At 54.4% G+C, this 22,281-nt stretch overlaps 36 non-coding genes across 36 annotated transcripts; all 36 read left to right on the forward strand.

The window, feature by feature from the left end:
- Positions 1-730: 730 nt before the first annotated feature.
- Trnal-uag lies at positions 731-812 on the forward strand. Its single transcript has one exon. It is a non-coding gene; the product is annotated as a tRNA-Leu (tRNA).
- Positions 813-1,257: 445 nt separating this feature from the next.
- Trnae-cuc lies at positions 1,258-1,329 on the forward strand. The gene has a single exon. It is a non-coding gene; the product is annotated as a tRNA-Glu (tRNA).
- A 386-nt stretch (positions 1,330-1,715) lies between these two features.
- On the forward strand, positions 1,716-1,787 carry Trnah-gug. Its single transcript has one exon. It is a non-coding gene; the product is annotated as a tRNA-His (tRNA).
- Positions 1,788-2,534: 747 nt separating this feature from the next.
- On the forward strand, positions 2,535-2,616 carry Trnal-uag. Its single transcript has one exon. It is a non-coding gene; the product is annotated as a tRNA-Leu (tRNA).
- A 445-nt stretch (positions 2,617-3,061) lies between these two features.
- On the forward strand, positions 3,062-3,133 carry Trnae-cuc. Its single transcript has one exon. It is a non-coding gene; the product is annotated as a tRNA-Glu (tRNA).
- Positions 3,134-3,519: 386 nt separating this feature from the next.
- On the forward strand, positions 3,520-3,591 carry Trnah-gug. Its single transcript has one exon. It is a non-coding gene; the product is annotated as a tRNA-His (tRNA).
- Positions 3,592-4,338: 747 nt separating this feature from the next.
- Positions 4,339-4,420, forward strand: Trnal-uag. The gene has a single exon. It is a non-coding gene; the product is annotated as a tRNA-Leu (tRNA).
- A 445-nt stretch (positions 4,421-4,865) lies between these two features.
- Trnae-cuc lies at positions 4,866-4,937 on the forward strand. The gene has a single exon. It is a non-coding gene; the product is annotated as a tRNA-Glu (tRNA).
- A 386-nt stretch (positions 4,938-5,323) lies between these two features.
- Trnah-gug lies at positions 5,324-5,395 on the forward strand. The gene has a single exon. It is a non-coding gene; the product is annotated as a tRNA-His (tRNA).
- A 747-nt stretch (positions 5,396-6,142) lies between these two features.
- On the forward strand, positions 6,143-6,224 carry Trnal-uag. The gene has a single exon. It is a non-coding gene; the product is annotated as a tRNA-Leu (tRNA).
- A 445-nt stretch (positions 6,225-6,669) lies between these two features.
- Trnae-cuc lies at positions 6,670-6,741 on the forward strand. The gene has a single exon. It is a non-coding gene; the product is annotated as a tRNA-Glu (tRNA).
- Positions 6,742-7,127: 386 nt separating this feature from the next.
- On the forward strand, positions 7,128-7,199 carry Trnah-gug. Its single transcript has one exon. It is a non-coding gene; the product is annotated as a tRNA-His (tRNA).
- Positions 7,200-7,946: 747 nt separating this feature from the next.
- Trnal-uag lies at positions 7,947-8,028 on the forward strand. Its single transcript has one exon. It is a non-coding gene; the product is annotated as a tRNA-Leu (tRNA).
- Positions 8,029-8,473: 445 nt separating this feature from the next.
- Positions 8,474-8,545, forward strand: Trnae-cuc. The gene has a single exon. It is a non-coding gene; the product is annotated as a tRNA-Glu (tRNA).
- A 386-nt stretch (positions 8,546-8,931) lies between these two features.
- Positions 8,932-9,003, forward strand: Trnah-gug. The gene has a single exon. It is a non-coding gene; the product is annotated as a tRNA-His (tRNA).
- A 747-nt stretch (positions 9,004-9,750) lies between these two features.
- Trnal-uag lies at positions 9,751-9,832 on the forward strand. Its single transcript has one exon. It is a non-coding gene; the product is annotated as a tRNA-Leu (tRNA).
- Positions 9,833-10,277: 445 nt separating this feature from the next.
- Trnae-cuc lies at positions 10,278-10,349 on the forward strand. Its single transcript has one exon. It is a non-coding gene; the product is annotated as a tRNA-Glu (tRNA).
- A 386-nt stretch (positions 10,350-10,735) lies between these two features.
- Positions 10,736-10,807, forward strand: Trnah-gug. The gene has a single exon. It is a non-coding gene; the product is annotated as a tRNA-His (tRNA).
- A 747-nt stretch (positions 10,808-11,554) lies between these two features.
- On the forward strand, positions 11,555-11,636 carry Trnal-uag. The gene has a single exon. It is a non-coding gene; the product is annotated as a tRNA-Leu (tRNA).
- A 445-nt stretch (positions 11,637-12,081) lies between these two features.
- On the forward strand, positions 12,082-12,153 carry Trnae-cuc. Its single transcript has one exon. It is a non-coding gene; the product is annotated as a tRNA-Glu (tRNA).
- Positions 12,154-12,539: 386 nt separating this feature from the next.
- On the forward strand, positions 12,540-12,611 carry Trnah-gug. Its single transcript has one exon. It is a non-coding gene; the product is annotated as a tRNA-His (tRNA).
- Positions 12,612-13,358: 747 nt separating this feature from the next.
- Positions 13,359-13,440, forward strand: Trnal-uag. The gene has a single exon. It is a non-coding gene; the product is annotated as a tRNA-Leu (tRNA).
- A 445-nt stretch (positions 13,441-13,885) lies between these two features.
- On the forward strand, positions 13,886-13,957 carry Trnae-cuc. The gene has a single exon. It is a non-coding gene; the product is annotated as a tRNA-Glu (tRNA).
- A 386-nt stretch (positions 13,958-14,343) lies between these two features.
- Positions 14,344-14,415, forward strand: Trnah-gug. Its single transcript has one exon. It is a non-coding gene; the product is annotated as a tRNA-His (tRNA).
- A 747-nt stretch (positions 14,416-15,162) lies between these two features.
- Positions 15,163-15,244, forward strand: Trnal-uag. The gene has a single exon. It is a non-coding gene; the product is annotated as a tRNA-Leu (tRNA).
- Positions 15,245-15,689: 445 nt separating this feature from the next.
- On the forward strand, positions 15,690-15,761 carry Trnae-cuc. The gene has a single exon. It is a non-coding gene; the product is annotated as a tRNA-Glu (tRNA).
- Positions 15,762-16,147: 386 nt separating this feature from the next.
- Positions 16,148-16,219, forward strand: Trnah-gug. Its single transcript has one exon. It is a non-coding gene; the product is annotated as a tRNA-His (tRNA).
- Positions 16,220-16,966: 747 nt separating this feature from the next.
- Trnal-uag lies at positions 16,967-17,048 on the forward strand. Its single transcript has one exon. It is a non-coding gene; the product is annotated as a tRNA-Leu (tRNA).
- Positions 17,049-17,493: 445 nt separating this feature from the next.
- Positions 17,494-17,565, forward strand: Trnae-cuc. Its single transcript has one exon. It is a non-coding gene; the product is annotated as a tRNA-Glu (tRNA).
- A 386-nt stretch (positions 17,566-17,951) lies between these two features.
- On the forward strand, positions 17,952-18,023 carry Trnah-gug. Its single transcript has one exon. It is a non-coding gene; the product is annotated as a tRNA-His (tRNA).
- A 747-nt stretch (positions 18,024-18,770) lies between these two features.
- Trnal-uag lies at positions 18,771-18,852 on the forward strand. The gene has a single exon. It is a non-coding gene; the product is annotated as a tRNA-Leu (tRNA).
- Positions 18,853-19,297: 445 nt separating this feature from the next.
- Positions 19,298-19,369, forward strand: Trnae-cuc. Its single transcript has one exon. It is a non-coding gene; the product is annotated as a tRNA-Glu (tRNA).
- Positions 19,370-19,755: 386 nt separating this feature from the next.
- On the forward strand, positions 19,756-19,827 carry Trnah-gug. The gene has a single exon. It is a non-coding gene; the product is annotated as a tRNA-His (tRNA).
- Positions 19,828-20,574: 747 nt separating this feature from the next.
- On the forward strand, positions 20,575-20,656 carry Trnal-uag. Its single transcript has one exon. It is a non-coding gene; the product is annotated as a tRNA-Leu (tRNA).
- A 445-nt stretch (positions 20,657-21,101) lies between these two features.
- Positions 21,102-21,173, forward strand: Trnae-cuc. The gene has a single exon. It is a non-coding gene; the product is annotated as a tRNA-Glu (tRNA).
- Positions 21,174-21,559: 386 nt separating this feature from the next.
- Positions 21,560-21,631, forward strand: Trnah-gug. Its single transcript has one exon. It is a non-coding gene; the product is annotated as a tRNA-His (tRNA).
- The last annotated feature ends 650 nt before the right edge of the window (positions 21,632-22,281 follow it).

Genomic DNA, 22,281 nt, shown 5'->3' on the forward strand with positions numbered 1-22,281 from the left:
TTGCTGCCGTTGCAATGGCGAGTACTCGAAATGACAGTACTCTCTTGATTTTTTCACTCGTGTTCCGCAGGCCGCAGTTAGCACTACCACTTCATCCCCAACACGTAATGTCGCCTCCCAGAGCGCAGACGTCCGCTGCTCTCTGTAGTCGAAAAGGGCAGTCGTTTGAAGTGCGATGGATGAGCAGCCAGTCCCAGCAGAACAGGAAGCTGTGGCGTGCACTGTTTCTACAAATGCTAGGAACACTGGCGCACCAAGCAGCGCATGTAGCGTGGCCGAGCGCTTTAAGGCGCTGGTTTAAGGCACCAGTCTCTCTGTAGGCGCGGTTTCGAATCCCGTAGCTGCCGGGGGTTTTGATGTGATCGCGTTAACCTGCCGCTTTTCCTTCAAGTGTAACCTCCTTGAGCTCACATATGTTTGATACATGGAGCATTCTAGCTCCGCCTGACAGTTACAGCTACGATACTTTAGTGGTTAAGGAAAGCGCAGGTTCGAAACCTGGTCACGGCACGAAAACGTCTCTTGACGCTGTCTCCTTAACTGCGACAGCTACAGACAAGTGGCGTCGCTACCGTACGGCGGGCACGGCTTTTTCTTGCTGTGGATGGCCTAAAGAGACGCTTCCAGTGGGAGAGCAGTGGAAATACATGGCACGGCGATTGCCAAGATACTTCCATTTCGAAGTGATCTTTGTAGTACAAACGAAACGTTTTGCCGCTGCTGATCCAACGGTAACGTGGCCGAGCGGTCTAAGGCGCTGGTTTTAGGCACCAGTCTCTCCGGAGGCGTGGGTTCGAATCCCACCGTTGCCACTTTTTACGTCTCATTTTTGTGCCGTTGCGGTGTGTCCTCGTGGGGTAGGACGCAGCTCTTGTGACGCGCGTGTTGTGTAGGTAGCGTGGCCGAGCGGTCTAAGGCGCTGGTTTCAGGCACCATTCTCTTCGGAGGCGTGGGTTCCAATCCCACAGCTGCCGAACGTGTAATGTTTCCTGTGTCGAAGGCAGATGCACTCATTGCCCGCAAAGGAAACAGCACAACAAGGCGTGAGCGTCTGCTTGGTGAATTGTCGTAGAACAGTGCGTGGTGCAACGACAGGATTTGTAGGCACCTTTTGCTCTCATCATTGCTGGCGTTCGTCTCCACGAAATGCGTCCGGAGCACGCCGTTCTATAACGCGAGAGAGTGGATTTTTTACAGTTGTCGTCAGTTAACCGTGGGCGGCTGCTGCGTTCGCTGGAAAGAGCACTGCCGTCGTTGTCCGGTGTGGTCTAGTGGCTAGGATACCTGGCTCTCACCCAGGAGGCCCGGGTTCGATTCCCGGTACCGGAATTGCGCGTTTTTGTTGCTCCTCCTATGCGACTTGTCTCGACTTTGCTCGACTGACGCTACGCTGACGCGTGCAGAAAGCTACGTTAAGTATGACTCGCGGCAACACCTGACGGCGAGAGAGATGCGGCATCTATCCACTTGTTATCGAGCCACATACCGGTACCTGTAGTCAAGAGGCTTGGAGGACTGCAAGACATTGCCACGGAGGTGAATGCAGCTAACCACTGTAGTTAGAGTCCTGACAGCGCAGGCACGTTCATTTGCTCGTATACATGTGATGGAGACCGTGTCTGACACTGCTGTGGCGTACACCTTGGCCTAGGCTTTGCTGGGTATCGCCACTTGCATTGCAGCCAGCTGCCTTCGCGGGCGCCTCCGTGGCCATGGCCGTGATCGTCTAGTGGTTAGGACATTGCGTTGTGGCCGCAATAACCCAGGTTCGAATCCTGGTCACGGCAATTTTGAAAGTTTTGCCTTGCTGCCGTTGCAATGGCGAGTACTCGAAATGACAGTACTCTCTTGATTTTTTCACTCGTGTTCCGCAGGCCGCAGTTAGCACTACCACTTCATCCCCAACACGTAATGTCGCCTCCCAGAGCGCAGACGTCCGCTGCTCTCTGTAGTCGAAAAGGGCAGTCGTTTGAAGTGCGATGGATGAGCAGCCAGTCCCAGCAGAACAGGAAGCTGTGGCGTGCACTGTTTCTACAAATGCTAGGAACACTGGCGCACCAAGCAGCGCATGTAGCGTGGCCGAGCGCTTTAAGGCGCTGGTTTAAGGCACCAGTCTCTCTGTAGGCGCGGTTTCGAATCCCGTAGCTGCCGGGGGTTTTGATGTGATCGCGTTAACCTGCCGCTTTTCCTTCAAGTGTAACCTCCTTGAGCTCACATATGTTTGATACATGGAGCATTCTAGCTCCGCCTGACAGTTACAGCTACGATACTTTAGTGGTTAAGGAAAGCGCAGGTTCGAAACCTGGTCACGGCACGAAAACGTCTCTTGACGCTGTCTCCTTAACTGCGACAGCTACAGACAAGTGGCGTCGCTACCGTACGGCGGGCACGGCTTTTTCTTGCTGTGGATGGCCTAAAGAGACGCTTCCAGTGGGAGAGCAGTGGAAATACATGGCACGGCGATTGCCAAGATACTTCCATTTCGAAGTGATCTTTGTAGTACAAACGAAACGTTTTGCCGCTGCTGATCCAACGGTAACGTGGCCGAGCGGTCTAAGGCGCTGGTTTTAGGCACCAGTCTCTCCGGAGGCGTGGGTTCGAATCCCACCGTTGCCACTTTTTACGTCTCATTTTTGTGCCGTTGCGGTGTGTCCTCGTGGGGTAGGACGCAGCTCTTGTGACGCGCGTGTTGTGTAGGTAGCGTGGCCGAGCGGTCTAAGGCGCTGGTTTCAGGCACCATTCTCTTCGGAGGCGTGGGTTCCAATCCCACAGCTGCCGAACGTGTAATGTTTCCTGTGTCGAAGGCAGATGCACTCATTGCCCGCAAAGGAAACAGCACAACAAGGCGTGAGCGTCTGCTTGGTGAATTGTCGTAGAACAGTGCGTGGTGCAACGACAGGATTTGTAGGCACCTTTTGCTCTCATCATTGCTGGCGTTCGTCTCCACGAAATGCGTCCGGAGCACGCCGTTCTATAACGCGAGAGAGTGGATTTTTTACAGTTGTCGTCAGTTAACCGTGGGCGGCTGCTGCGTTCGCTGGAAAGAACACTGCCGTCGTTGTCCGGTGTGGTCTAGTGGCTGGGATACCTGGCTCTCACCCAGGAGGCCCGGGTTCGATTCCCGGTACCGGAATTGCGCGTTTTTGTTGCTCCTCCTATGCGACTTGTCTCGACTTTGCTCGACTGACGCTACGCTGACGCGTGCAGAAAGCTACGTTAAGTATGACTCGCGGCAACACCTGACGGTGAGAGAGATGCGGCGTCTATCCACTTGTTATCGAGCCACATACCGGTACCTGTAGTCAAGAGGCTTGGAGGACTGCAAGACATTGCCACGGAGGTGAATGCAGCTAACCACTGTAGTTAGAGTCCTGACAGCGCAGGCACGTTCATTTGCTCGTATACATGTGATGGAGACCGTGTCTGACACTGCTGTGGCGTACACCTTGGCCTAGGCTTTGCTGGGTATCGCCACTTGCATTGCAGCCAGCTGCCTTCGCGGGCGCCTCCGTGGCCATGGCCGTGATCGTCTAGTGGTTAGGACATTGCGTTGTGGCCGCAATAACCCAGGTTCGAATCCTGGTCACGGCAATTTTGAAAGTTTTGCCTTGCTGCCGTTGCAATGGCGAGTACTCGAAATGACAGTACTCTCTTGATTTTTTCACTCGTGTTCCGCAGGCCGCAGTTAGCACTACCACTTCATCCCCAACACGTAATGTCGCCTCCCAGAGCGCAGACGTCCGCTGCTCTCTGTAGTCGAAAAGGGCAGTCGTTTGAAGTGCGATGGATGAGCAGCCAGTCCCAGCAGAACAGGAAGCTGTGGCGTGCACTGTTTCTACAAATGCTAGGAACACTGGCGCACCAAGCAGCGCATGTAGCGTGGCCGAGCGCTTTAAGGCGCTGGTTTAAGGCACCAGTCTCTCTGTAGGCGCGGTTTCGAATCCCGTAGCTGCCGGGGGTTTTGATGTGATCGCGTTAACCTGCCGCTTTTCCTTCAAGTGTAACCTCCTTGAGCTCACATATGTTTGATACATGGAGCATTCTAGCTCCGCCTGACAGTTACAGCTACGATACTTTAGTGGTTAAGGAAAGCGCAGGTTCGAAACCTGGTCACGGCACGAAAACGTCTCTTGACGCTGTCTCCTTAACTGCGACAGCTACAGACAAGTGGCGTCGCTACCGTACGGCGGGCACGGCTTTTTCTTGCTGTGGATGGCCTAAAGAGACGCTTCCAGTGGGAGAGCAGTGGAAATACATGGCACGGCGATTGCCAAGATACTTCCATTTCGAAGTGATCTTTGTAGTACAAACGAAACGTTTTGCCGCTGCTGATCCAACGGTAACGTGGCCGAGCGGTCTAAGGCGCTGGTTTTAGGCACCAGTCTCTCCGGAGGCGTGGGTTCGAATCCCACCGTTGCCACTTTTTACGTCTCATTTTTGTGCCGTTGCGGTGTGTCCTCGTGGGGTAGGACGCAGCTCTTGTGACGCGCGTGTTGTGTAGGTAGCGTGGCCGAGCGGTCTAAGGCGCTGGTTTCAGGCACCATTCTCTTCGGAGGCGTGGGTTCCAATCCCACAGCTGCCGAACGTGTAATGTTTCCTGTGTCGAAGGCAGATGCACTCATTGCCCGCAAAGGAAACAGCACAACAAGGCGTGAGCGTCTGCTTGGTGAATTGTCGTAGAACAGTGCGTGGTGCAACGACAGGATTTGTAGGCACCTTTTGCTCTCATCATTGCTGGCGTTCGTCTCCACGAAATGCGTCCGGAGCACACCGTTCTATAACGCGAGAGAGTGGATTTTTTACAGTTGTCGTCAGTTAACCGTGGGCGGCTGCTGCGTTCGCTGGAAAGAGCACTGCCGTCGTTGTCCGGTGTGGTCTAGTGGCTAGGATACCTGGCTCTCACCCAGGAGGCCCGGGTTCGATTCCCGGTACCGGAATTGCGCGTTTTTGTTGCTCCTCCTATGCGACTTGTCTCGACTTTGCTCGACTGACGCTACGCTGACGCGTGCAGAAAGCTACGTTAAGTATGACTCGCGGCAACACCTGACGGTGAGAGAGATGCGGCGTCTATCCACTTGTTATCGAGCCACATACCGGTACCTGTAGTCAAGAGGCTTGGAGGACTGCAAGACATTGCCACGGAGGTGAATGCAGCTAACCACTGTAGTTAGAGTCCTGACAGCGCAGGCACGTTCATTTGCTCGTATACATGTGATGGAGACCGTGTCTGACACTGCTGTGGCGTACACCTTGGCCTAGGCTTTGCTGGGTATCGCCACTTGCATTGCAGCCAGCTGCCTTCGCGGGCGCCTCCGTGGCCATGGCCGTGATCGTCTAGTGGTTAGGACATTGCGTTGTGGCCGCAATAACCCAGGTTCGAATCCTGGTCACGGCAATTTTGAAAGTTTTGCCTTGCTGCCGTTGCAATGGCGAGTACTCGAAATGACAGTACTCTCTTGATTTTTTCACTCGTGTTCCGCAGGCCGCAGTTAGCACTACCACTTCATCCCCAACACGTAATGTCGCCTCCCAGAGCGCAGACGTCCGCTGCTCTCTGTAGTCGAAAAGGGCAGTCGTTTGAAGTGCGATGGATGAGCAGCCAGTCCCAGCAGAACAGGAAGCTGTGGCGTGCACTGTTTCTACAAATGCTAGGAACACTGGCGCACCAAGCAGCGCATGTAGCGTGGCCGAGCGCTTTAAGGCGCTGGTTTAAGGCACCAGTCTCTCTGTAGGCGCGGTTTCGAATCCCGTAGCTGCCGGGGGTTTTGATGTGATCGCGTTAACCTGCCGCTTTTCCTTCAAGTGTAACCTCCTTGAGCTCACATATGTTTGATACATGGAGCATTCTAGCTCCGCCTGACAGTTACAGCTACGATACTTTAGTGGTTAAGGAAAGCGCAGGTTCGAAACCTGGTCACGGCACGAAAACGTCTCTTGACGCTGTCTCCTTAACTGCGACAGCTACAGACAAGTGGCGTCGCTACCGTACGGCGGGCACGGCTTTTTCTTGCTGTGGATGGCCTAAAGAGACGCTTCCAGTGGGAGAGCAGTGGAAATACATGGCACGGCGATTGCCAAGATACTTCCATTTCGAAGTGATCTTTGTAGTACAAACGAAACGTTTTGCCGCTGCTGATCCAACGGTAACGTGGCCGAGCGGTCTAAGGCGCTGGTTTTAGGCACCAGTCTCTCCGGAGGCGTGGGTTCGAATCCCACCGTTGCCACTTTTTACGTCTCATTTTTGTGCCGTTGCGGTGTGTCCTCGTGGGGTAGGACGCAGCTCTTGTGACGCGCGTGTTGTGTAGGTAGCGTGGCCGAGCGGTCTAAGGCGCTGGTTTCAGGCACCATTCTCTTCGGAGGCGTGGGTTCCAATCCCACAGCTGCCGAACGTGTAATGTTTCCTGTGTCGAAGGCAGATGCACTCATTGCCCGCAAAGGAAACAGCACAACAAGGCGTGAGCGTCTGCTTGGTGAATTGTCGTAGAACAGTGCGTGGTGCAACGACAGGATTTGTAGGCACCTTTTGCTCTCATCATTGCTGGCGTTCGTCTCCACGAAATGCGTCCGGAGCACACCGTTCTATAACGCGAGAGAGTGGATTTTTTACAGTTGTCGTCAGTTAACCGTGGGCGGCTGCTGCGTTCGCTGGAAAGAGCACTGCCGTCGTTGTCCGGTGTGGTCTAGTGGCTAGGATACCTGGCTCTCACCCAGGAGGCCCGGGTTCGATTCCCGGTACCGGAATTGCGCGTTTTTGTTGCTCCTCCTATGCGACATGTCTCGACTTTGCTCGACTGACGCTACGCTGACGCGTGCAGAAAGCTACGTTAAGTATGACTCGCGGCAACACCTGACGGTGAGAGAGATGCGGCGTCTATCCACTTGTTATCGAGCCACATACCGGTACCTGTAGTCAAGAGGCTTGGAGGACTGCAAGACATTGCCACGGAGGTGAATGCAGCTAACCACTGTAGTTAGAGTCCTGACAGCGCAGGCACGTTCATTTGCTCGTATACATGTGATGGAGACCGTGTCTGACACTGCTGTGGCGTACACCTTGGCCTAGGCTTTGCTGGGTATCGCCACTTGCATTGCAGCCAGCTGCCTTCGCGGGCGCCTCCGTGGCCATGGCCGTGATCGTCTAGTGGTTAGGACATTGCGTTGTGGCCGCAATAACCCAGGTTCGAATCCTGGTCACGGCAATTTTGAAAGTTTTGCCTTGCTGCCGTTGCAATGGCGAGTACTCGAAATGACAGTACTCTCTTGATTTTTTCACTCGTGTTCCGCAGGCCGCAGTTAGCACTACCACTTCATCCCCAACACGTAATGTCGCCTCCCAGAGCGCAGACGTCCGCTGCTCTCTGTAGTCGAAAAGGGCAGTCGTTTGAAGTGCGATGGATGAGCAGCCAGTCCCAGCAGAACAGGAAGCTGTGGCGTGCACTGTTTCTACAAATGCTAGGAACACTGGCGCACCAAGCAGCGCATGTAGCGTGGCCGAGCGCTTTAAGGCGCTGGTTTAAGGCACCAGTCTCTCTGTAGGCGCGGTTTCGAATCCCGTAGCTGCCGGGGGTTTTGATGTGATCGCGTTAACCTGCCGCTTTTCCTTCAAGTGTAACCTCCTTGAGCTCACATATGTTTGATACATGGAGCATTCTAGCTCCGCCTGACAGTTACAGCTACGATACTTTAGTGGTTAAGGAAAGCGCAGGTTCGAAACCTGGTCACGGCACGAAAACGTCTCTTGACGCTGTCTCCTTAACTGCGACAGCTACAGACAAGTGGCGTCGCTACCGTACGGCGGGCACGGCTTTTTCTTGCTGTGGATGGCCTAAAGAGACGCTTCCAGTGGGAGAGCAGTGGAAATACATGGCACGGCGATTGCCAAGATACTTCCATTTCGAAGTGATCTTTGTAGTACAAACGAAACGTTTTGCCGCTGCTGATCCAACGGTAACGTGGCCGAGCGGTCTAAGGCGCTGGTTTTAGGCACCAGTCTCTCCGGAGGCGTGGGTTCGAATCCCACCGTTGCCACTTTTTACGTCTCATTTTTGTGCCGTTGCGGTGTGTCCTCGTGGGGTAGGACGCAGCTCTTGTGACGCGCGTGTTGTGTAGGTAGCGTGGCCGAGCGGTCTAAGGCGCTGGTTTCAGGCACCATTCTCTTCGGAGGCGTGGGTTCCAATCCCACAGCTGCCGAACGTGTAATGTTTCCTGTGTCGAAGGCAGATGCACTCATTGCCCGCAAAGGAAACAGCACAACAAGGCGTGAGCGTCTGCTTGGTGAATTGTCGTAGAACAGTGCGTGGTGCAACGACAGGATTTGTAGGCACCTTTTGCTCTCATCATTGCTGGCGTTCGTCTCCACGAAATGCGTCCGGAGCACGCCGTTCTATAACGCGAGAGAGTGGATTTTTTACAGTTGTCGTCAGTTAACCGTGGGCGGCTGCTGCGTTCGCTGGAAAGAGCGCTGCCGTCGTTGTCCGGTGTGGTCTAGTGGCTAGGATACCTGGCTCTCACCCAGGAGGCCCGGGTTCGATTCCCGGTACCGGAATTGCGCGTTTTTGTTGCTCCTCCTATGCGACTTGTCTCGACTTTGCTCGACTGACGCTACGCTGACGCGTGCAGAAAGCTACGTTAAGTATGACTCGCGGCAACACCTGACGGCGAGAGAGATGCGGCGTCTATCCACTTGTTATCGAGCCACATACCGGTACCTGTAGTCAAGAGGCTTGGAGGACTGCAAGACATTGCCACGGAGGTGAATGCAGCTAACCACTGTAGTTAGAGTCCTGACAGCGCAGGCACGTTCATTTGCTCGTATACATGTGATGGAGACCGTGTCTGACACTGCTGTGGCGTACACCTTGGCCTAGGCTTTGCTGGGTATCGCCACTTGCATTGCAGCCAGCTGCCTTCGCGGGCGCCTCCGTGGCCATGGCCGTGATCGTCTAGTGGTTAGGACATTGCGTTGTGGCCGCAATAACCCAGGTTCGAATCCTGGTCACGGCAATTTTGAAAGTTTTGCCTTGCTGCCGTTGCAATGGCGAGTACTCGAAATGACAGTACTCTCTTGATTTTTTCACTCGTGTTCCGCAGGCCGCAGTTAGCACTACCACTTCATCCCCAACACGTAATGTCGCCTCCCAGAGCGCAGGCGTCCGCTGCTCTCTGTAGTCGAAAAGGGCAGTCGTTTGAAGTGCGATGGATGAGCAGCCAGTCCCAGCAGAACAGGAAGCTGTGGCGTGCACTGTTTCTACAAATGCTAGGAACACTGGCGCACCAAGCAGCGCATGTAGCGTGGCCGAGCGCTTTAAGGCGCTGGTTTAAGGCACCAGTCTCTCTGTAGGCGCGGTTTCGAATCCCGTAGCTGCCGGGGGTTTTGATGTGATCGCGTTAACCTGCCGCTTTTCCTTCAAGTGTAACCTCCTTGAGCTCACATATGTTTGATACATGGAGCATTCTAGCTCCGCCTGACAGTTACAGCTACGATACTTTAGTGGTTAAGGAAAGCGCAGGTTCGAAACCTGGTCACGGCACGAAAACGTCTCTTGACGCTGTCTCCTTAACTGCGACAGCTACAGACAAGTGGCGTCGCTACCGTACGGCGGGCACGGCTTTTTCTTGCTGTGGATGGCCTAAAGAGACGCTTCCAGTGGGAGAGCAGTGGAAATACATGGCACGGCGATTGCCAAGATACTTCCATTTCGAAGTGATCTTTGTAGTACAAACGAAACGTTTTGCCGCTGCTGATCCAACGGTAACGTGGCCGAGCGGTCTAAGGCGCTGGTTTTAGGCACCAGTCTCTCCGGAGGCGTGGGTTCGAATCCCACCGTTGCCACTTTTTACGTCTCATTTTTGTGCCGTTGCGGTGTGTCCTCGTGGGGTAGGACGCAGCTCTTGTGACGCGCGTGTTGTGTAGGTAGCGTGGCCGAGCGGTCTAAGGCGCTGGTTTCAGGCACCATTCTCTTCGGAGGCGTGGGTTCCAATCCCACAGCTGCCGAACGTGTAATGTTTCCTGTGTCGAAGGCAGATGCACTCATTGCCCGCAAAGGAAACAGCACAACAAGGCGTGAGCGTCTGCTTGGTGAATTGTCGTAGAACAGTGCGTGGTGCAACGACAGGATTTGTAGGCACCTTTTGCTCTCATCATTGCTGGCGTTCGTCTCCACGAAATGCGTCCGGAGCACACCGTTCTATAACGCGAGAGAGTGGATTTTTTACAGTTGTCGTCAGTTAACCGTGGGCGGCTGCTGCGTTCGCTGGAAAGAGCACTGCCGTCGTTGTCCGGTGTGGTCTAGTGGCTAGGATACCTGGCTCTCACCCAGGAGGCCCGGGTTCGATTCCCGGTACCGGAATTGCGCGTTTTTGTTGCTCCTCCTATGCGACATGTCTCGACTTTGCTCGACTGACGCTACGCTGACGCGTGCAGAAAGCTACGTTAAGTATGACTCGCGGCAACACCTGACGGTGAGAGAGATGCGGCGTCTATCCACTTGTTATCGAGCCACATACCGGTACCTGTAGTCAAGAGGCTTGGAGGACTGCAAGACATTGCCACGGAGGTGAATGCAGCTAACCACTGTAGTTAGAGTCCTGACAGCGCAGGCACGTTCATTTGCTCGTATACATGTGATGGAGACCGTGTCTGACACTGCTGTGGCGTACACCTTGGCCTAGGCTTTGCTGGGTATCGCCACTTGCATTGCAGCCAGCTGCCTTCGCGGGCGCCTCCGTGGCCATGGCCGTGATCGTCTAGTGGTTAGGACATTGCGTTGTGGCCGCAATAACCCAGGTTCGAATCCTGGTCACGGCAATTTTGAAAGTTTTGCCTTGCTGCCGTTGCAATGGCGAGTACTCGAAATGACAGTACTCTCTTGATTTTTTCACTCGTGTTCCGCAGGCCGCAGTTAGCACTACCACTTCATCCCCAACACGTAATGTCGCCTCCCAGAGCGCAGACGTCCGCTGCTCTCTGTAGTCGAAAAGGGCAGTCGTTTGAAGTGCGATGGATGAGCAGCCAGTCCCAGCAGAACAGGAAGCTGTGGCGTGCACTGTTTCTACAAATGCTAGGAACACTGGCGCACCAAGCAGCGCATGTAGCGTGGCCGAGCGCTTTAAGGCGCTGGTTTAAGGCACCAGTCTCTCTGTAGGCGCGGTTTCGAATCCCGTAGCTGCCGGGGGTTTTGATGTGATCGCGTTAACCTGCCGCTTTTCCTTCAAGTGTAACCTCCTTGAGCTCACATATGTTTGATACATGGAGCATTCTAGCTCCGCCTGACAGTTACAGCTACGATACTTTAGTGGTTAAGGAAAGCGCAGGTTCGAAACCTGGTCACGGCACGAAAACGTCTCTTGACGCTGTCTCCTTAACTGCGACAGCTACAGACAAGTGGCGTCGCTACCGTACGGCGGGCACGGCTTTTTCTTGCTGTGGATGGCCTAAAGAGACGCTTCCAGTGGGAGAGCAGTGGAAATACATGGCACGGCGATTGCCAAGATACTTCCATTTCGAAGTGATCTTTGTAGTACAAACGAAACGTTTTGCCGCTGCTGATCCAACGGTAACGTGGCCGAGCGGTCTAAGGCGCTGGTTTTAGGCACCAGTCTCTCCGGAGGCGTGGGTTCGAATCCCACCGTTGCCACTTTTTACGTCTCATTTTTGTGCCGTTGCGGTGTGTCCTCGTGGGGTAGGACGCAGCTCTTGTGACGCGCGTGTTGTGTAGGTAGCGTGGCCGAGCGGTCTAAGGCGCTGGTTTCAGGCACCATTCTCTTCGGAGGCGTGGGTTCCAATCCCACAGCTGCCGAACGTGTAATGTTTCCTGTGTCGAAGGCAGATGCACTCATTGCCCGCAAAGGAAACAGCACAACAAGGCGTGAGCGTCTGCTTGGTGAATTGTCGTAGAACAGTGCGTGGTGCAACGACAGGATTTGTAGGCACCTTTTGCTCTCATCATTGCTGGCGTTCGTCTCCACGAAATGCGTCCGGAGCACGCCGTTCTATAACGCGAGAGAGTGGATTTTTTACAGTTGTCGTCAGTTAACCGTGGGCGGCTGCTGCGTTCGCTGGAAAGAGCGCTGCCGTCGTTGTCCGGTGTGGTCTAGTGGCTAGGATACCTGGCTCTCACCCAGGAGGCCCGGGTTCGATTCCCGGTACCGGAATTGCGCGTTTTTGTTGCTCCTCCTATGCGACTTGTCTCGACTTTGCTCGACTGACGCTACGCTGACGCGTGCAGAAAGCTACGTTAAGTATGACTCGCGGCAACACCTGACGGCGAGAGAGATGCGGCGTCTATCCACTTGTTATCGAGCCACATACCGGTACCTGTAGTCAAGAGGCTTGGAGGACTGCAAGACATTGCCACGGAGGTGAATGCAGCTAACCACTGTAGTTAGAGTCCTGACAGCGCAGGCACGTTCATTTGCTCGTATACATGTGATGGAGACCGTGTCTGACACTGCTGTGGCGTACACCTTGGCCTAGGCTTTGCTGGGTATCGCCACTTGCATTGCAGCCAGCTGCCTTCGCGGGCGCCTCCGTGGCCATGGCCGTGATCGTCTAGTGGTTAGGACATTGCGTTGTGGCCGCAATAACCCAGGTTCGAATCCTGGTCACGGCAATTTTGAAAGTTTTGCCTTGCTGCCGTTGCAATGGCGAGTACTCGAAATGACAGTACTCTCTTGATTTTTTCACTCGTGTTCCGCAGGCCGCAGTTAGCACTACCACTTCATCCCCAACACGTAATGTCGCCTCCCAGAGCGCAGGCGTCCGCTGCTCTCTGTAGTCGAAAAGGGCAGTCGTTTGAAGTGCGATGGATGAGCAGCCAGTCCCAGCAGAACAGGAAGCTGTGGCGTGCACTGTTTCTACAAATGCTAGGAACACTGGCGCACCAAGCAGCGCATGTAGCGTGGCCGAGCGCTTTAAGGCGCTGGTTTAAGGCACCAGTCTCTCTGTAGGCGCGGTTTCGAATCCCGTAGCTGCCGGGGGTTTTGATGTGATCGCGTTAACCTGCCGCTTTTCCTTCAAGTGTAACCTCCTTGAGCTCACATATGTTTGATACATGGAGCATTCTAGCTCCGCCTGACAGTTACAGCTACGATACTTTAGTGGTTAAGGAAAGCGCAGGTTCGAAACCTGGTCACGGCACGAAAACGTCTCTTGACGCTGTCTCCTTAACTGCGACAGCTACAGACAAGTGGCGTCGCTACCGTACGGCGGGCACGGCTTTTTCTTGCTGTGGATGGCCTAAAGAGACGCTTCCAGTGGGAGAGCAGTGGAAATACATGGCACGGCGATTGCCAAGATACTTCCATTTCGAAGTGATCTTTGTAGTACAAACGAAACGTTTTGCCGCTGCTGATCCAACGGTAACGTGGCCGAGCGGTCTAAGGCGCTGGTTTTAGGCACCAGTCTCTCCGGAGGCGTGGGTTCGAATCCCACCGTTGCCACTTTTTACGTCTCATTTTTGTGCCGTTGCGGTGTGTCCTCGTGGGGTAGGACGCAGCTCTTGTGACGCGCGTGTTGTGTAGGTAGCGTGGCCGAGCGGTCTAAGGCGCTGGTTTCAGGCACCATTCTCTTCGGAGGCGTGGGTTCCAATCCCACAGCTGCCGAACGTGTAATGTTTCCTGTGTCGAAGGCAGATGCACTCATTGCCCGCAAAGGAAACAGCACAACAAGGCGTGAGCGTCTGCTTGGTGAATTGTCGTAGAACAGTGCGTGGTGCAACGACAGGATTTGTAGGCACCTTTTGCTCTCATCATTGCTGGCGTTCGTCTCCACGAAATGCGTCCGGAGCACGCCGTTCTATAACGCGAGAGAGTGGATTTTTTACAGTTGTCGTCAGTTAACCGTGGGCGGCTGCTGCGTTCGCTGGAAAGAGCACTGCCGTCGTTGTCCGGTGTGGTCTAGTGGCTAGGATACCTGGCTCTCACCCAGGAGGCCCGGGTTCGATTCCCGGTACCGGAATTGCGCGTTTTTGTTGCTCCTCCTATGCGACTTGTCTCGACTTTGCTCGACTGACGCTACGCTGACGCGTGCAGAAAGCTACGTTAAGTATGACTCGCGGCAACACCTGACGGCGAGAGAGATGCGGCGTCTATCCACTTGTTATCGAGCCACATACCGGTACCTGTAGTCAAGAGGCTTGGAGGACTGCAAGACATTGCCACGGAGGTGAATGCAGCTAACCACTGTAGTTAGAGTCCTGACAGCGCAGGCACGTTCATTTGCTCGTATACATGTGATGGAGACCGTGTCTGACACTGCTGTGGCGTACACCTTGGCCTAGGCTTTGCTGGGTATCGCCACTTGCATTGCAGCCAGCTGCCTTCGCGGGCGCCTCCGTGGCCATGGCCGTGATCGTCTAGTGGTTAGGACATTGCGTTGTGGCCGCAATAACCCAGGTTCGAATCCTGGTCACGGCAATTTTGAAAGTTTTGCCTTGCTGCCGTTGCAATGGCGAGTACTCGAAATGACAGTACTCTCTTGATTTTTTCACTCGTGTTCCGCAGGCCGCAGTTAGCACTACCACTTCATCCCCAACACGTAATGTCGCCTCCCAGAGCGCAGACGTCCGCTGCTCTCTGTAGTCGAAAAGGGCAGTCGTTTGAAGTGCGATGGATGAGCAGCCAGTCCCAGCAGAACAGGAAGCTGTGGCGTGCACTGTTTCTACAAATGCTAGGAACACTGGCGCACCAAGCAGCGCATGTAGCGTGGCCGAGCGCTTTAAGGCGCTGGTTTAAGGCACCAGTCTCTCTGTAGGCGCGGTTTCGAATCCCGTAGCTGCCGGGGGTTTTGATGTGATCGCGTTAACCTGCCGCTTTTCCTTCAAGTGTAACCTCCTTGAGCTCACATATGTTTGATACATGGAGCATTCTAGCTCCGCCTGACAGTTACAGCTACGATACTTTAGTGGTTAAGGAAAGCGCAGGTTCGAAACCTGGTCACGGCACGAAAACGTCTCTTGACGCTGTCTCCTTAACTGCGACAGCTACAGACAAGTGGCGTCGCTACCGTACGGCGGGCACGGCTTTTTCTTGCTGTGGATGGCCTAAAGAGACGCTTCCAGTGGGAGAGCAGTGGAAATACATGGCACGGCGATTGCCAAGATACTTCCATTTCGAAGTGATCTTTGTAGTACAAACGAAACGTTTTGCCGCTGCTGATCCAACGGTAACGTGGCCGAGCGGTCTAAGGCGCTGGTTTTAGGCACCAGTCTCTCCGGAGGCGTGGGTTCGAATCCCACCGTTGCCACTTTTTACGTCTCATTTTTGTGCCGTTGCGGTGTGTCCTCGTGGGGTAGGACGCAGCTCTTGTGACGCGCGTGTTGTGTAGGTAGCGTGGCCGAGCGGTCTAAGGCGCTGGTTTCAGGCACCATTCTCTTCGGAGGCGTGGGTTCCAATCCCACAGCTGCCGAACGTGTAATGTTTCCTGTGTCGAAGGCAGATGCACTCATTGCCCGCAAAGGAAACAGCACAACAAGGCGTGAGCGTCTGCTTGGTGAATTGTCGTAGAACAGTGCGTGGTGCAACGACAGGATTTGTAGGCACCTTTTGCTCTCATCATTGCTGGCGTTCGTCTCCACGAAATGCGTCCGGAGCACGCCGTTCTATAACGCGAGAGAGTGGATTTTTTACAGTTGTCGTCAGTTAACCGTGGGCGGCTGCTGCGTTCGCTGGAAAGAGCACTGCCGTCGTTGTCCGGTGTGGTCTAGTGGCTAGGATACCTGGCTCTCACCCAGGAGGCCCGGGTTCGATTCCCGGTACCGGAATTGCGCGTTTTTGTTGCTCCTCCTATGCGACTTGTCTCGACTTTGCTCGACTGACGCTACGCTGACGCGTGCAGAAAGCTACGTTAAGTATGACTCGCGGCAACACCTGACGGCGAGAGAGATGCGGCGTCTATCCACTTGTTATCGAGCCACATACCGGTACCTGTAGTCAAGAGGCTTGGAGGACTGCAAGACATTGCCACGGAGGTGAATGCAGCTAACCACTGTAGTTAGAGTCCTGACAGCGCAGGCACGTTCATTTGCTCGTATACATGTGATGGAGACCGTGTCTGACACTGCTGTGGCGTACACCTTGGCCTAGGCTTTGCTGGGTATCGCCACTTGCATTGCAGCCAGCTGCCTTCGCGGGCGCCTCCGTGGCCATGGCCGTGATCGTCTAGTGGTTAGGACATTGCGTTGTGGCCGCAATAACCCAGGTTCGAATCCTGGTCACGGCAATTTTGAAAGTTTTGCCTTGCTGCCGTTGCAATGGCGAGTACTCGAAATGACAGTACTCTCTTGATTTTTTCACTCGTGTTCCGCAGGCCGCAGTTAGCACTACCACTTCATCCCCAACACGTAATGTCGCCTCCCAGAGCGCAGACGTCCGCTGCTCTCTGTAGTCGAAAAGGGCAGTCGTTTGAAGTGCGATGGATGAGCAGCCAGTCCCAGCAGAACAGGAAGCTGTGGCGTGCACTGTTTCTACAAATGCTAGGAACACTGGCGCACCAAGCAGCGCATGTAGCGTGGCCGAGCGCTTTAAGGCGCTGGTTTAAGGCACCAGTCTCTCTGTAGGCGCGGTTTCGAATCCCGTAGCTGCCGGGGGTTTTGATGTGATCGCGTTAACCTGCCGCTTTTCCTTCAAGTGTAACCTCCTTGAGCTCACATATGTTTGATACATGGAGCATTCTAGCTCCGCCTGACAGTTACAGCTACGATACTTTAGTGGTTAAGGAAAGCGCAGGTTCGAAACCTGGTCACGGCACGAAAACGTCTCTTGACGCTGTCTCCTTAACTGCGACAGCTACAGACAAGTGGCGTCGCTACCGTACGGCGGGCACGGCTTTTTCTTGCTGTGGATGGCCTAAAGAGACGCTTCCAGTGGGAGAGCAGTGGAAATACATGGCACGGCGATTGCCAAGATACTTCCATTTCGAAGTGATCTTTGTAGTACAAACGAAACGTTTTGCCGCTGCTGATCCAACGGTAACGTGGCCGAGCGGTCTAAGGCGCTGGTTTTAGGCACCAGTCTCTCCGGAGGCGTGGGTTCGAATCCCACCGTTGCCACTTTTTACGTCTCATTTTTGTGCCGTTGCGGTGTGTCCTCGTGGGGTAGGACGCAGCTCTTGTGACGCGCGTGTTGTGTAGGTAGCGTGGCCGAGCGGTCTAAGGCGCTGGTTTCAGGCACCATTCTCTTCGGAGGCGTGGGTTCCAATCCCACAGCTGCCGAACGTGTAATGTTTCCTGTGTCGAAGGCAGATGCACTCATTGCCCGCAAAGGAAACAGCACAACAAGGCGTGAGCGTCTGCTTGGTGAATTGTCGTAGAACAGTGCGTGGTGCAACGACAGGATTTGTAGGCACCTTTTGCTCTCATCATTGCTGGCGTTCGTCTCCACGAAATGCGTCCGGAGCACGCCGTTCTATAACGCGAGAGAGTGGATTTTTTACAGTTGTCGTCAGTTAACCGTGGGCGGCTGCTGCGTTCGCTGGAAAGAGCGCTGCCGTCGTTGTCCGGTGTGGTCTAGTGGCTAGGATACCTGGCTCTCACCCAGGAGGCCCGGGTTCGATTCCCGGTACCGGAATTGCGCGTTTTTGTTGCTCCTCCTATGCGACTTGTCTCGACTTTGCTCGACTGACGCTACGCTGACGCGTGCAGAAAGCTACGTTAAGTATGACTCGCGGCAACACCTGACGGCGAGAGAGATGCGGCGTCTATCCACTTGTTATCGAGCCACATACCGGTACCTGTAGTCAAGAGGCTTGGAGGACTGCAAGACATTGCCACGGAGGTGAATGCAGCTAACCACTGTAGTTAGAGTCCTGACAGCGCAGGCACGTTCATTTGCTCGTATACATGTGATGGAGACCGTGTCTGACACTGCTGTGGCGTACACCTTGGCCTAGGCTTTGCTGGGTATCGCCACTTGCATTGCAGCCAGCTGCCTTCGCGGGCGCCTCCGTGGCCATGGCCGTGATCGTCTAGTGGTTAGGACATTGCGTTGTGGCCGCAATAACCCACGTTCGAATCCTGGTCACGGCAATTTTGAAAGTTTTGCCTTGCTGCCGTTGCAATGGCGAGTACTCGAAATGACAGTACTCTCTTGATTTTTTCACTCGTGTTCCGCAGGCCGCAGTTAGCACTACCACTTCATCCCCAACACGTAATGTCGCCTCCCAGAGCGCAGACGTCCGCTGCTCTCTGTAGTCGAAAAGGGCAGTCGTTTGAAGTGCGATGGATGAGCAGCCAGTCCCAGCAGAACAGGAAGCTGTGGCGTGCACTGTTTCTACAAATGCTAGGAACACTGGCGCACCAAGCAGCGCATGTAGCGTGGCCGAGCGCTTTAAGGCGCTGGTTTAAGGCACCAGTCTCTCTGTAGGCGCGGTTTCGAATCCCGTAGCTGCCGGGGGTTTTGATGTGATCGCGTTAACCTGCCGCTTTTCCTTCAAGTGTAACCTCCTTGAGCTCACATATGTTTGATACATGGAGCATTCTAGCTCCGCCTGACAGTTACAGCTACGATACTTTAGTGGTTAAGGAAAGCGCAGGTTCGAAACCTGGTCACGGCACGAAAACGTCTCTTGACGCTGTCTCCTTAACTGCGACAGCTACAGACAAGTGGCGTCGCTACCGTACGGCGGGCACGGCTTTTTCTTGCTGTGGATGGCCTAAAGAGACGCTTCCAGTGGGAGAGCAGTGGAAATACATGGCACGGCGATTGCCAAGATACTTCCATTTCGAAGTGATCTTTGTAGTACAAACGAAACGTTTTGCCGCTGCTGATCCAACGGTAACGTGGCCGAGCGGTCTAAGGCGCTGGTTTTAGGCACCAGTCTCTCCGGAGGCGTGGGTTCGAATCCCACCGTTGCCACTTTTTACGTCTCATTTTTGTGCCGTTGCGGTGTGTCCTCGTGGGGTAGGACGCAGCTCTTGTGACGCGCGTGTTGTGTAGGTAGCGTGGCCGAGCGGTCTAAGGCGCTGGTTTCAGGCACCATTCTCTTCGGAGGCGTGGGTTCCAATCCCACAGCTGCCGAACGTGTAATGTTTCCTGTGTCGAAGGCAGATGCACTCATTGCCCGCAAAGGAAACAGCACAACAAGGCGTGAGCGTCTGCTTGGTGAATTGTCGTAGAACAGTGCGTGGTGCAACGACAGGATTTGTAGGCACCTTTTGCTCTCATCATTGCTGGCGTTCGTCTCCACGAAATGCGTCCGGAGCACACCGTTCTATAACGCGAGAGAGTGGATTTTTTACAGTTGTCGTCAGTTAACCGTGGGCGGCTGCTGCGTTCGCTGGAAAGAGCACTGCCGTCGTTGTCCGGTGTGGTCTAGTGGCTAGGATACCTGGCTCTCACCCAGGAGGCCCGGGTTCGATTCCCGGTACCGGAATTGCGCGTTTTTGTTGCTCCTCCTATGCGACTTGTCTCGACTTTGCTCGACTGACGCTACGCTGACGCGTGCAGAAAGCTACGTTAAGTATGACTCGCGGCAACACCTGACGGTGAGAGAGATGCGGCGTCTATCCACTTGTTATCGAGCCACATACCGGTACCTGTAGTCAAGAGGCTTGGAGGACTGCAAGACATTGCCACGGAGGTGAATGCAGCTAACCACTGTAGTTAGAGTCCTGACAGCGCAGGCACGTTCATTTGCTCGTATACATGTGATGGAGACCGTGTCTGACACTGCTGTGGCGTACACCTTGGCCTAGGCTTTGCTGGGTATCGCCACTTGCATTGCAGCCAGCTGCCTTCGCGGGCGCCTCCGTGGCCATGGCCGTGATCGTCTAGTGGTTAGGACATTGCGTTGTGGCCGCAATAACCCAGGTTCGAATCCTGGTCACGGCAATTTTGAAAGTTTTGCCTTGCTGCCGTTGCAATGGCGAGTACTCGAAATGACAGTACTCTCTTGATTTTTTCACTCGTGTTCCGCAGGCCGCAGTTAGCACTACCACTTCATCCCCAACACGTAATGTCGCCTCCCAGAGCGCAGACGTCCGCTGCTCTCTGTAGTCGAAAAGGGCAGTCGTTTGAAGTGCGATGGATGAGCAGCCAGTCCCAGCAGAACAGGAAGCTGTGGCGTGCACTGTTTCTACAAATGCTAGGAACACTGGCGCACCAAGCAGCGCATGTAGCGTGGCCGAGCGCTTTAAGGCGCTGGTTTAAGGCACCAGTCTCTCTGTAGGCGCGGTTTCGAATCCCGTAGCTGCCGGGGGTTTTGATGTGATCGCGTTAACCTGCCGCTTTTCCTTCAAGTGTAACCTCCTTGAGCTCACATATGTTTGATACATGGAGCATTCTAGCTCCGCCTGACAGTTACAGCTACGATACTTTAGTGGTTAAGGAAAGCGCAGGTTCGAAACCTGGTCACGGCACGAAAACGTCTCTTGACGCTGTCTCCTTAACTGCGACAGCTACAGACAAGTGGCGTCGCTACCGTACGGCGGGCACGGCTTTTTCTTGCTGTGGATGGCCTAAAGAGACGCTTCCAGTGGGAGAGCAGTGGAAATACATGGCACGGCGATTGCCAAGATACTTCCATTTCGAAGTGATCTTTGTAGTACAAACGAAGCGTTTTGCCGCTGCTGATCCAACGGTAACGTGGCCGAGCGGTCTAAGGCGCTGGTTTTAGGCACCAGTCTCTCCGGAGGCGTGGGTTCGAATCCCACCGTTGCCACTTTTTACGTCTCATTTTTGTGCCGTTGCGGTGTGTCCTCGTGGGGTAGGACGCAGCTCTTGTGACGCGCGTGTTGTGTAGGTAGCGTGGCCGAGCGGTCTAAGGCGCTGGTTTCAGGCACCATTCTCTTCGGAGGCGTGGGTTCCAATCCCACAGCTGCCGAACGTGTAATGTTTCCTGTGTCGAAGGCAGATGCACTCATTGCCCGCAAAGGAAACAGCACAACAAGGCGTGAGCGTCTGCTTGGTGAATTGTCGTAGAACAGTGCGTGGTGCAACGACAGGATTTGTAGGCACCTTTTGCTCTCATCATTGCTGGCGTTCGTCTCCACGAAATGCGTCCGGAGCACGCCGTTCTATAACGCGAGAGAGTGGATTTTTTACAGTTGTCGTCAGTTAACCGTGGGCGGCTGCTGCGTTCGCTGGAAAGAGCGCTGCCGTCGTTGTCCGGTGTGGTCTAGTGGCTAGGATACCTGGCTCTCACCCAGGAGGCCCGGGTTCGATTCCCGGTACCGGAATTGCGCGTTTTTGTTGCTCCTCCTATGCGACTTGTCTCGACTTTGCTCGACTGACGCTACGCTGACGCGTGCAGAAAGCTACGTTAAGTATGACTCGCGGCAACACCTGACGGCGAGAGAGATGCGGCGTCTATCCACTTGTTATCGAGCCACATACCGGTACCTGTAGTCAAGAGGCTTGGAGGACTGCAAGACATTGCCACGGAGGTGAATGCAGCTAACCACTGTAGTTAGAGTCCTGACAGCGCAGGCACGTTCATTTGCTCGTATACATGTGATGGAGACCGTGTCTGACACTGCTGTGGCGTACACCTTGGCCTAGGCTTTGCTGGGTATCGCCACTTGCATTGCAGCCAGCTGCCTTCGCGGGCGCCTCCGTGGCCATGGCCGTGATCGTCTAGTGGTTAGGACATTGCGTTGTGGCCGCAATAACCCACGTTCGAATCCTGGTCACGGCAATTTTGAAAGTTTTGCCTTGCTGCCGTTGCAATGGCGAGTACTCGAAATGACAGTACTCTCTTGATTTTTTCACTCGTGTTCCGCAGGCCGCAGTTAGCACTACCACTTCATCCCCAACACGTAATGTCGCCTCCCAGAGCGCAGACGTCCGCTGCTCTCTGTAGTCGAAAAGGGCAGTCGTTTGAAGTGCGATGGATGAGCAGCCAGTCCCAGCAGAACAGGAAGCTGTGGCGTGCACTGTTTCTACAAATGCTAGGAACACTGGCGCACCAAGCAGCGCATGTAGCGTGGCCGAGCGCTTTAAGGCGCTGGTTTAAGGCACCAGTCTCTCTGTAGGCGCGGTTTCGAATCCCGTAGCTGCCGGGGGTTTTGATGTGATCGCGTTAACCTGCCGCTTTTCCTTCAAGTGTAACCTCCTTGAGCTCACATATGTTTGATACATGGAGCATTCTAGCTCCGCCTGACAGTTACAGCTACGATACTTTAGTGGTTAAGGAAAGCGCAGGTTCGAAACCTGGTCACGGCACGAAAACGTCTCTTGACGCTGTCTCCTTAACTGCGACAGCTACAGACAAGTGGCGTCGCTACCGTACGGCGGGCACGGCTTTTTCTTGCTGTGGATGGCCTAAAGAGACGCTTCCAGTGGGAG

This window comes from Schistocerca piceifrons, unplaced genomic scaffold, assembly GCF_021461385.2.
Source record: "Schistocerca piceifrons isolate TAMUIC-IGC-003096 unplaced genomic scaffold, iqSchPice1.1 HiC_scaffold_670, whole genome shotgun sequence".
In the NCBI taxonomy this organism is placed as follows: Eukaryota; Metazoa; Arthropoda; class Insecta; order Orthoptera; family Acrididae; genus Schistocerca; species Schistocerca piceifrons.